Below are 10,911 nucleotides of genomic sequence, written 5' to 3'. Positions count from 1 at the left end.
AATATAAACCCGTTGGCAACAAGCAATAACCCCTGGCAATGCATATTAATCCCTTGGCAATGAGCAAGAACCCTTGGCAACGCACATTAACCCCCCCTTGGCAACGAGCAAGAACCCCTGGCAACGCACATTAACCCCCCCTTGGCAATGAGCAAGAACCCCTGGCAACGGACATTAACCCCCCTTGGCAACGGACATTAACCCCCTTGGCAACGGACATTAACCCCCTTGGCAACAAGCAGGTAATTTATAATTTATTAGAAGCCTTACTGTGGGGGGCAATGTGGTGTGGCATAGTCAGTGTGTATCGACTTTTGTGTGACATCCCATTTTTTTGGGACGGTCCTGCGGGAATTAGACACTGCATGCGTCTAATGAGGCAGGCAGGCAGGGTGGCCGAGGGCATGCCCAACAGTTCACACAGCACTGGCCATGCCCTCACAGCAACAAAACGGCGCCCAAAAATTTTGCCTCTGGCACGCAAATATATTCCTTTCTCCACTGCCAAAGTTGGGAGGTATGCATTAGGTGTGAGGGGCATTGCAATGTGTGGCATAATGTGTCAGGGGCATTACAGTGTGCAGCATAGTATCATAGGCATTGTGGTGAGCTGCATCATGTTTCAGAGAAATGGCGGTGTGTGGCATAATGTATCGCTCGCTCAGACACTGCCCGGCTGTTCCCGACCCGGCGTGCGGCCTGCGCTGCGTGTCTCGATCATAGGTCACGCTGCACAGGCCGCAGCGTTGACCTCCAGCGCCGGAACCTGCTTGCCGCCGGGCCTCCCACATCATACCCGACGCCGGAACCTGCTCGCCGCCGGGCCTCCCACATCCTCCCACATCATACCCTACGCCGGAACCTGCTCGCCGCCGGGCCTCCCACATGTCTACCCGACGCCTGCCTCTGCACTGCGGCCGCCTGCCCCCCTCCGCAGCTCAGAAAAAGTAAGTCAGTGTGGGGGCACAGGGGGCAATTTTCTTTCAGGGATGCCAATCCCGGGATTAAGCATTTTTCAATCCCAGTGATATTGGTGTACCGGTCCCAAGATTTCTGTTGCCATCCCTTACATAGAAATGACCTTCTAGACCTAATTTGTCTCTGATGGTGCGTCCCCACCATCTCTGTCCCCACCCTCTGGCCCTTCCTCACCACCGTCTCTGTCCCTGCATCCCGCCATCCCGCTCTATGCACCTTTTTCCCCGCCATCTCTCTACCTGCATCCCCACCATTCCTCTCACTGTCCCTGAATTTTGCCACAATCTGTGTGGCATAATGTGAATTTTGGCACAATCCATGTGGAATAATTAGAATTTTGTGTCATTCCATGTGGCATAATGTGAATTTTACGACATTCCATGTGAATTTTGGCTCATTCTGTGTAGCATAATGTGTAAGGGGCAAGTATAAGGAGTCTACTATTGTGTTGCATAAAGGGTATATGGTGTGGTACACACCCCTATATCCTTTTAATGGCCACACCTCTTTTCTGTAGCTCGCCACTCCAGAGGGGCCCCGTGACACTGTTGTACCGGGGCCCAGGATTTCTCTTGGCAGCCCTGCGTACAAGCAATGATCGGAATGCGGTCTGGCGGTGACCCGCTTCAGGAATAATCTGGTACAGCCGTACAGTGCCGGTGAGTGGTGAATGAGGCATCTAGAAGATCCACCTTAAGTCGCAGTTTGGGGGAGGTGACACTGCATCCGTGTTCCAAGCAGAGAACTATTTCCTGAAAGAAGTTGTGATCTAACATTGTCTGTACGTGAGACATCGGAGGGGTTGTGCTGCCATATCTGAGATCAGAAAATCCCCTAGTTTATGTGCTATAAAGAACAGAAACCTACATTATGTTCCCCGGCTTGATCTGTTCAGGAAAGACCCAAATTCCCATGTTAATTGTGGCCACCATACCAAGCTGCAAAACAGGAAATGTGCCTCTGGCAAGCTACAGTATGTATCAATTTAACAGAATCAAGTGATATCACAGAGGCATGAGGCACTAGGCACAAGCAGTCTAATTTTTCTTTTTTCTTTTTCTGGGAATAGAATGTATATTGCCTATTTAAACATGTATCTGTGATTTGTTTTTGTATTTTTTTCGGTACTTGTGTAGAATCACGGCTCCCACGATGTCCATCGCATGCGATCGCATCGCATGCGATTTTTAACAGAAATGCATCCAAATGCATTGTAATTAGTATCAAACATGTTCAATGGCCCCCAAATGTAATTTTTTAGGCTGTACCACCCCCACTATCAACGCGAACCTGAAGCGTGGCGAGCGCTGCGAGCCCGTGATGTGCGGCGGTAACCGTCCTACGACCTTTTCATTCCCTCACTATCCACGTCTGCGTGGAGTTGAGAATAGAAAGTGTGGCGAGCGCAGCGAGCCACCGAGCCCGAAGCGTTGCGAGCGCAGCGAGCCCCGTGAGGGGACACAGATACCTTCACAGGTATACGCGTCCCCTCGTGGGCTTCACAGGTGTCCGCGTCCCCTCGCGGGGCTCGCTGCGCTCGCCACGATGAAAAATGACATTTGGGGGCCATTAAACATGTTTGATACTAATTTCAATGCATTTGGATGCATTTCTGTTAAAAATCGCATGCGATCGCATCGCATGCTATTTTTAAAAATGCTTTTAAACTGCAAAAATCGCATCCCATCGCATGCCACTACATATGGCATGCGATGGGAGCCGTGATTCTACACAAGTACCGTACACGGCAGCATGGACGGTGTAGTGGTTAGCATTACTGCCTCACAGCACTGAGGTCATGGGTTCTATTCCCACCATGTGTTATATATATACGGGGCAGTACGGACGGTGTAATGGTTAGCATTACTGCCTCACAGCACTGAGATCATGGGTTCTATCCCCATCGTGTTATATATATGGGGCAGTACGGACGATGTAATGGTTAGCATTACTGCCTCACAGCACTGAGGTCATGGGTTCTATCCCCACCATGTGTTATATATACGGGGCAGTACGGATGGTGTAATGGTAAGCATTACTGCCTCACAGCACTGAGGTCATGGGTTCTATCCCCACCATGTGTTATATATACGGGGCAGTACGGACGATGTAATGGTTAGCATTACTGCCTCACAGCACTGAGGTCATGGGTTCTATCCCCACCATGTGTTATATATACAGGGCAGTACGGATGGTGTAATGGTTAGCATTACTGTCTCACAGCACTGAGGTCATGGGTTCTATTCCCACCATGTGTTATATATACGGGGCAGTACGGATGGTGTAATGGTTAGCATTACTGCCTCACAGTACTGAGGTCATGGGTTCTATCCCCACCATGTGTTATATATACGGGGCAGTACGGATGGTGTAATGGTTAGCATTACTGCCTCAAAGCACTGAGGACATGGGTTCTATCCCCACCATGTGTTATATATACAGGGCAGCACGGATGGTGTAATGGTTACTATTACTGCCTCACAGCGCTGAGGTCATGGGTTCCATCCCCACCATGGTCCTAACTATGTGGAGTTTGTATATTCTCCCCGTACTTGCGTGGGTTTCCTCCGGGTACTCCAGTTTCCTCCCACAATCCAAAAATATACTGGTAGGTTAATTGGCTGCCAAAAAAATTAACCCTTGAATGTCTGTGCATGCAGTGGCATAACTAGAAATCTTGCTCCCCCCTGCCCAAAAAAATTCTGACGCCCCTCTCCCACTTTTGGTCACACACACACACACACACACACACACACACACACACACACACACACACACACACACTATATAAATAAATATGAATGACACTACAAAATATATTGAAAGGGGACCAGACTCCCCCCACCACTTGCTTAGCACCACCCATCCACAATAGGAGATGGAGTTTTTCCATGTGGTGTTGCAGGCCGATGCACAGGCCGATGCACAGCGGGCTCTCTTCAGCGGGTTCTCTTCTGACCACCGCTCTCTACAGCATGATGGCACTGCATTGCATGAGGGGGAGTGGTGGCCACAATGAATGGAAGGGCAGCAGGCAGGGTGGCAGGGTGGACAGGGAAGCTGCTGTACGTGTGAAGACGCTTAGTGATCCGAGTCCCGGCCGCCAGAGAGGTGATGACGTACACCGCGCTGTGTGTTTCCTGTCCTGTGCCCCCTGTGTAGTGAGTGGCAGGGGCGAGTGCTGGGGCCGGAGCAGCAAGCCGGTCTTTCATTGATGCATGGGTCGTTAATTGCTGTGGCGGTAATTGCTGGTCAGCGGCAGTGCCAGATTAAGCCTTCGGGGGGCCCGGGGCACTTTAGACAGGGGGGCCCCCTTGCACTTGTCATAATTGGCCGCAAAATGTGTGGGAGAGTATTACACTGTCAAAACACAGAATAAAGACAGTATATACTTGGTCAATGGGTAACTGCAGGAGGGATATATATATACCCCACAAGAAAAGCCTGTATTTTTTCCTCTACACCTTACTCTGTAGGAGACCTCACAGTCCCAGTGCTGCCTCTGTTTTAAAACCCTCCCATAACTAGGCTGCTGCTGCTGCTGCTGTCCTCCATGGGCCTAAGAAGCTTGTAATGAGCTACACCCATCAGCAATCAGAGCACAGCACAAACCTCTCAGCCTCTGCCCTCTTGTGCAAAGTGTCATGGGACTTAGTCAACGCCCGGTAATGCATTATTGCACACTTGTGCAGTCAGTGTGTCTTGGCACCCCATGCTCAACACCATTAATCATTGTCACATTGGCAGATACTGTAGGTGAAGCTGCAGCACTACCCCACTCCCATGCTTTTTTTTTTTTAAATACATGCCAACCACAGGGCCCTAGCTAGAGGGGGGCCCAGGGGTACTGACCCCTTTTGCCCCTGCTTTAATACGGCCCTGGTCAGCGGCATGCGGGAACATGCTGGGAACTCTGAGGATGGAGCCGGGGGGAGAGGGGGGATTCTGAGTCCGCGCAGCACCCAGTAATGCCAGGGCAGGCGTCACACTGCAGAAGCAGCATGATTATAGATGATGATTGTCAGTCGGTGTGCCGGGCGGGTGGCGGCGCCCACGCAGCCCACGCTGCCGCCTGCTCCCCCAAGCAGCAGCGTGGGCTGCATTACATTAGCTACGCCACTGTGTACATGTGCATGTGGTAGGGAATATAGATTGTAAGCTCCACTGGGGCAGGGGCTGATGTGAGTGTTCAACTATTCTCTGTACAGCGCTGCGGAATATGTGTGCGCTATATAAATAAATGGTAATATACTGCCAAATGCCCAGTTAGGAGGACTAATAATACAATATTGAAATCCGTGGGGTTACGAAGTAACAGAATGAGATCCTTTCTCTGCACAAATCACTCTGCTTTTGCTTCTTTACCATAGCAACATCCTTCCTGCCGTGGTTTGTACAGAGCCCAGAGAACGTCGTGTTCAGCGTCTGAGAGGAACAATGTGTTTACTACAAAAAGGGCTGGCCTTGTGTTCCTGTGATAGGGCTCATCTTCAACAATGTTTTTCTCAATGACATTAAAAACAAAGAATATTATATGTTAAAGGGACACGTTACCGGCTGATTATTCCTTTTAAAAGACAAAATACTCAAATAAAACCAGGTTATTGGTATGTCCTGAGAGATACTTTGCATTGAATGCGGCAGATGTGCAGTCTCTTTGGTAACAGGTCCGTTTAGTACAAATATAAAAATTGCTTCCTGGACAGACTACGTAAAATATAACCCAACAATGGACAGTTACACTTACGCATAGAATTCCAATGGAATGGAGATATGATTTTCAACATTACCGCTCTGAACTAGTTAAACTGACATGCCATGCTTTGTATATGCTACCTGTTTGCCTTTATTATTTTATGTGTGATTGGCTAGGGAAATCGCATAACATTTTAGTGCCATGCGATGCAATGCAATTTTTTTATGTCATTTATTAACTGCTCTGTGTGCCCCAGGGCATCGCATCGCACACCCCATAAAATTGCATGCGATCGCATGCGATTTTATGGGGTGTGCGATGCCATTACATTAGCTATACAAGAATATGATTTTATGTCATACAAAGAGGTTTAAGGCACCCCCCCACTATCCACGCCACCCCGAAGCGTGGCGAGCGCAGCAGAACGTGTCCTCCGACTTTTTCATACCCCCACTATCCACGTCGGCGTGGAGTTGATTTTATACAGTGTGGCGAGCGCAGTGAGCCTGAAGTGTGGCGAGCGGACGCGGAATACATGTAAAGGAATCCGCGTCCCCTTGTGGGGCTCGCTGCGCTCGCCAAGCTTGGGGCTCGGTGGCTTGCTTCGCTCCCCACACTATAAGAGAATCAACTCCACGCCGACGTGGATAGTGGGGGTATGAAAACGTCGGAGGACGTGTTCCGCCGCCCCTCGTGGGGCTCGCTGCGCTCGCCACGCTTCGGGGTGCCATGGATAGTGGGGGTGCGTAAAAACATCATTGTATGTCATTCAATGATATTATTGTATAGCTAATGTAATGGCATCGCATTGTCGCAATGCCGTGCGATGCGATCCCCTGGGGCACACAGAGCAGTGAATAAATTACATGAAAAAATCACATCGCATCGCACGGCACTAAAATGGCCCATGCGATGCGATTTCACTACGTTAGCGTACGTAGAAAATCTGGGCGCCGTGCTAGGAAACAAGTACCATATATAGTAATACAAAACACAGTGAAAGCATCGATTTTGTTTCCGGTGAAAGTACAGTTCACATACCAGTTCCAGTTCACCATTTCAATGTACTTTGCGAATGTGTGATTAATGCTGCTTTCAGACCGCATAACTGGCTTTGACCCTGTATTTGAAAACGTTTTCAAAAACGGGTCTGCCAGGTAAAACCCCTTTCACACCGCACCTCTTAAACGGTATATTACCGTTTAAGTGCCGATTTTTTTACACTGGCAGACCCGTTTTTGGAAACTTTCCAAATACAGGGTCAAAGCCAGTGCAGCCTTCAGCGCCGCCTCCCTCCCCCCCCTCCCCTCCGTGCAGTCCCCCCTCCCCTCCGTGCAGCCGGTACCTGAGTTCGGTTGCAGATCCCGGCAGTGCAGTATGGTCGGAAGCACTTATGAAAAAAGTGTCTTTCAGAAAATGGCTGCCCCATAGGAAAACCTGTTTTAAAAAACTGTCTTTCGTATGGGGGTAGCCATTTTCCGAAAGTCATTTTTCTTATAAGAAAAGTGACTTTTGGAAAATGGCTGCCCCCATACGAAAGACAGTTTTTTTAAACTGGTTTTCCTATGGGGCAGCCATTTTCTGAAAGACACTTTTTTTTACGAGTGCTTCCGACCATACTGCACTGCCGGGATCCACAACGGAGGTACTGGCTGCACGGGGGGTGGGTCGACACGCGCGGGGGGGGGGTCGACACACGTGGGGGGTGGGTCGACACGCGCGCGGGGGGGTCGACACACGCGCGGGGGGGCGACACGTGGGGGGCGCGGGGCGGCTCCAGTGCTGTGAATATTTAATGAGCGCTCATTAAATATTCACTGCGCTGAATTTAGGACCCAGCTCATTGGCTGGGTCCTAAATACCGTTTCAGACCTGATTTTGATCCCAAAATACCGGGTCTGAAACGGGTAGGACCCTGCATTTTAACCGGTTTGAAAAAACGGTATTTTCAAACCGGTTAATTGGATCTGCACCTTTCAGACCGCACAGATTACCGTTTTAAAACGGTAAAAAAACGGCAATATACCGTTTCCAAAGTGCGGTCTGAAAGGGGCATAACTTGCAAGTTATATTAGGCCAGTGGCTGATATGGAAAAATAAATGTGTCTGTACAGAGATACAGAACATTATGTTCTGGGAATTTGTCCAAACGGGTGTGAAAATTTCCAAGCAAACCTTATTATTCAACCCTTTCAGTGCCAACGTTGCTGCAAGAGATCCTCAAAATACCCGCTATAAATGCCAGCATCGCTCAAAGAGACTATTCTTTTTTTGGGGGGTTTCGATATTTAACTAAACTTCATTTGATGGACTTGGCTGTATTTGTATTTATACTAAAAGAACTGTCGACTCTGGCATTTTATCTCACAGCATCGCTGGCACTCAAAGGGTTAAGATTGCTCAATATGTACTAGGGGCAGTGTACAGTCCGACATAGATATAATGATATGAATGTAACAAATGTGTATATACCACCCACAAGTTCTGCCACTACAATGGGTCATGCTTCATACAGTGTTATTAAAAATAGTTTTGGCACTTGTTACCTAGAACGGCGCCCCCAATTTTGATCTTAGGCATCGCAAGGAAAAAAATTGTGTCGGTCGCATCGCATGCGGCCAAAAAATCGCATGCGATGCGACTGACGCGATTACCGCGATTTTACATAGGGAACAATGTTAAATGGCCCAATTGACCCGATTTCACATAGGGAACAATGTTAAATGGCCCACAGACCCCAAATAGCCACCCTGAAGTGTGAAATGCCCCCCCCCTCAATTGTTAACGCCACGCCACTGAGCCCGAAGCATGGCGAGCGGACGCGGATACCTTCACAGGTATCCGCGTCCCCTTGTGGGCTTGACAGGTATCGGCGTGCGCTCGCCACGCTTCGGGCTTGGTGGCTCGCTGCGCTCGTCACACCTTCTGTTCTCAACTCCACGCCGAGGTGGATAGTGGGGGTATGAAAAGGTCAGAGGATGCATACCGCCGCCCCACGCGGGCTCGCTGCGCTCGCCACGCTTCGGGTTGACGTTGATCGTGGGGTGGCGTTAACAATTGGGGGGGCCATTTCACACTTCAGGGTGGCTATTTGGGGTCTGTGGACCATTTAACATTGTTCCCTATGTGAAATCGGGTCAATTGGGCCATTTAACATTGTTCCCTATGGGAAATCGGTTCAATTGGGCCATTTAACATTGTTTCCTATGTAAATCGCGGTAATCGCGTCGGTCGCATCGCATGCGGTTTTTCGGCCGCATGCGATGCGACCGTCGCGATTTACCTTTTACCATTCATTTCTATGTGAAATAGCGGGCATCGCATCGGTCGCATCGCATGCCATTATAATGGCATGCGATGTACATGCGATGGGCGCCGTTCTAGGTACCAAGTACCATAGTTTTTTTTGTTTTTTGTTTGCTGTCGTGTATGATGTGAAATGTAGTTTTCTGTTTGCAAATAGTAAAGTTTTTGAACTAGTACTAAAGGCCAATCCGGTGCAGGAGTATATTCAGATGATTACATTGTAGTTGTCACAATATAATATTTTATATGCAGAAAACCTGTATCGTTTCAATATAATATAGGTAATGGTGAAGTGTACAATTTATATATTATTTACAGGTTTTTTATATAGTGCAGCATATTCCGTTGCTCTTTTGGAGACAACAGTGATCAAACAAACTGAGTAGATACAAACCGACATGGAGGTAGGAGGGCCCTGCTTGCAAGCTTACAATCTATAGGTGTACAATGTGGTAAATTGACTGCAGAATAAAAAAAATAAGCTTTTTTTTGTCCATTTTGAATGCCCGGTTTTACTAAAGGATAAAAAAAACAAAAAACACTTAAAACCAACCAGAAATGTGAAAGTTTATAAACAGGTGTTGGACACGGGCGTCATTTGATATTCGTAGGCCCCATAGCAAAAGTTTGTAAGGGCCCCCTACTTAGCAAATTATGGTGATAAATGTATGTGAAACATATTACTTGGACAGTAAAGATGGGCCCCCTTCAGCTCTCGGCCTTATAGCAGCTGCACATATGGTAGTTTCGCCCTTGGTTGGACACATTGATGCCATGATTCTGACAATGGTTAAATGAAGACAGTCAAACCGCAAGATTTAGCAAGCAGTCGTTTTTTTTTTTTATCTGACCAACCAAAAGAGGCGGTTCTGACAGTCAATATAGTTAAGGCAGCATATCAGCCAATTAGAGAGTCTGGATTAGCAATGCACTCTTTACATGGGCATCGTATTTATAAATGAGGAAAAGAACACAATAAAACACAAAAGGGGCAGTATTAATTTATTAATATATGTGGGGGTAAAGAGAATGTTTAATTCGATTTAGAGAGTGATATTACTTATATAATACTTATGACTTATATTACTTATGAATTATATGAAAGGGACGTTCTTGTGATATAGATAAATTAAATGATTATATTATGTATAATAAATAATTACATGTGAGTTGGTGATCATTTAGTTTTTTCTGTTGTGACGGAATGTTATTATATTACTGATCTATACATAGTGCCCACATAATAAACTAAGAAATGTTCCCCCATCATAAATACAGTTTTCATTCATTCCCACTTGCTCTGTCTAGAATGAGAAATCCCAGCATGACCTGACCCAGCTGTTATTTCCCAAAACTCAGACACCCGCAGCCAGGGGCGGATTGGGGACTAAAAGTGGCCCTGGAATATTTCTGGAAGTGGCCTCATGTGGGCAGCAACAAATCAATAATGGGCGGAGCCAACATAATAGTAGGCGGGATTACCACATCACTATACTTTGACAGGCAAAACTAAAGCATCAATAGTGTTTGTTGGTGACACTGTAAAATGTCACCAACATGGATGTCACTCACATGGATGGATATGTCATGGTATCTCAGCACCGGCTGGATGGAATGAACACAGCAGTCCTCCCTCAAAGGTGCACTACCACTATCTACCCATGCACACTAGAGAAACAACATACAGGCCCTAAAACTTACCCACTAATTTGTAACAAAACTACATGCTATGTGTTTATATCATTAAGTAAGCACCCTTCAGTAACAATGCAAAAGACAACTCAACATAAAATAAATTATCATTGTTGTATAATCATTGATACGACCTGGGTATAGTCCTAGAACACTAGTAAGTACTTTGTCTAGTGCTTTTATTGATGCATGAAGATGAAGACATGTATACAACCGATAATAAAATCACATACATATCG

General features: G+C 47.2%; 1 protein-coding gene across 1 annotated transcript in view; it reads left to right on the top strand.

Annotated features, from left to right (window-relative positions):
• The first annotated feature begins 218 nt into the window (after positions 1-218).
• Positions 219-10,911, top strand: part of JAK1 (Janus kinase 1) — a 100,245-nt gene continuing 89,552 nt past the window's right edge. The window contains exon 1 of the mRNA XM_083157690.1: positions 219-242. The gene's annotated coding sequence lies outside the window, so the exon portion shown is untranslated. The remainder of the gene's footprint in view (positions 243-10,911) is intronic.

This window comes from Crinia signifera, chromosome 8, assembly GCF_055691185.1.
Source record: "Crinia signifera chromosome 8, ASM5569118v1, whole genome shotgun sequence".
NCBI classification, from domain to species: Eukaryota; Metazoa; Chordata; class Amphibia; order Anura; family Myobatrachidae; genus Crinia; species Crinia signifera.
The sequence above is the reverse complement of the archived record's forward strand: the minus strand, read 5'-3'. Positions and strand labels throughout refer to the sequence as shown.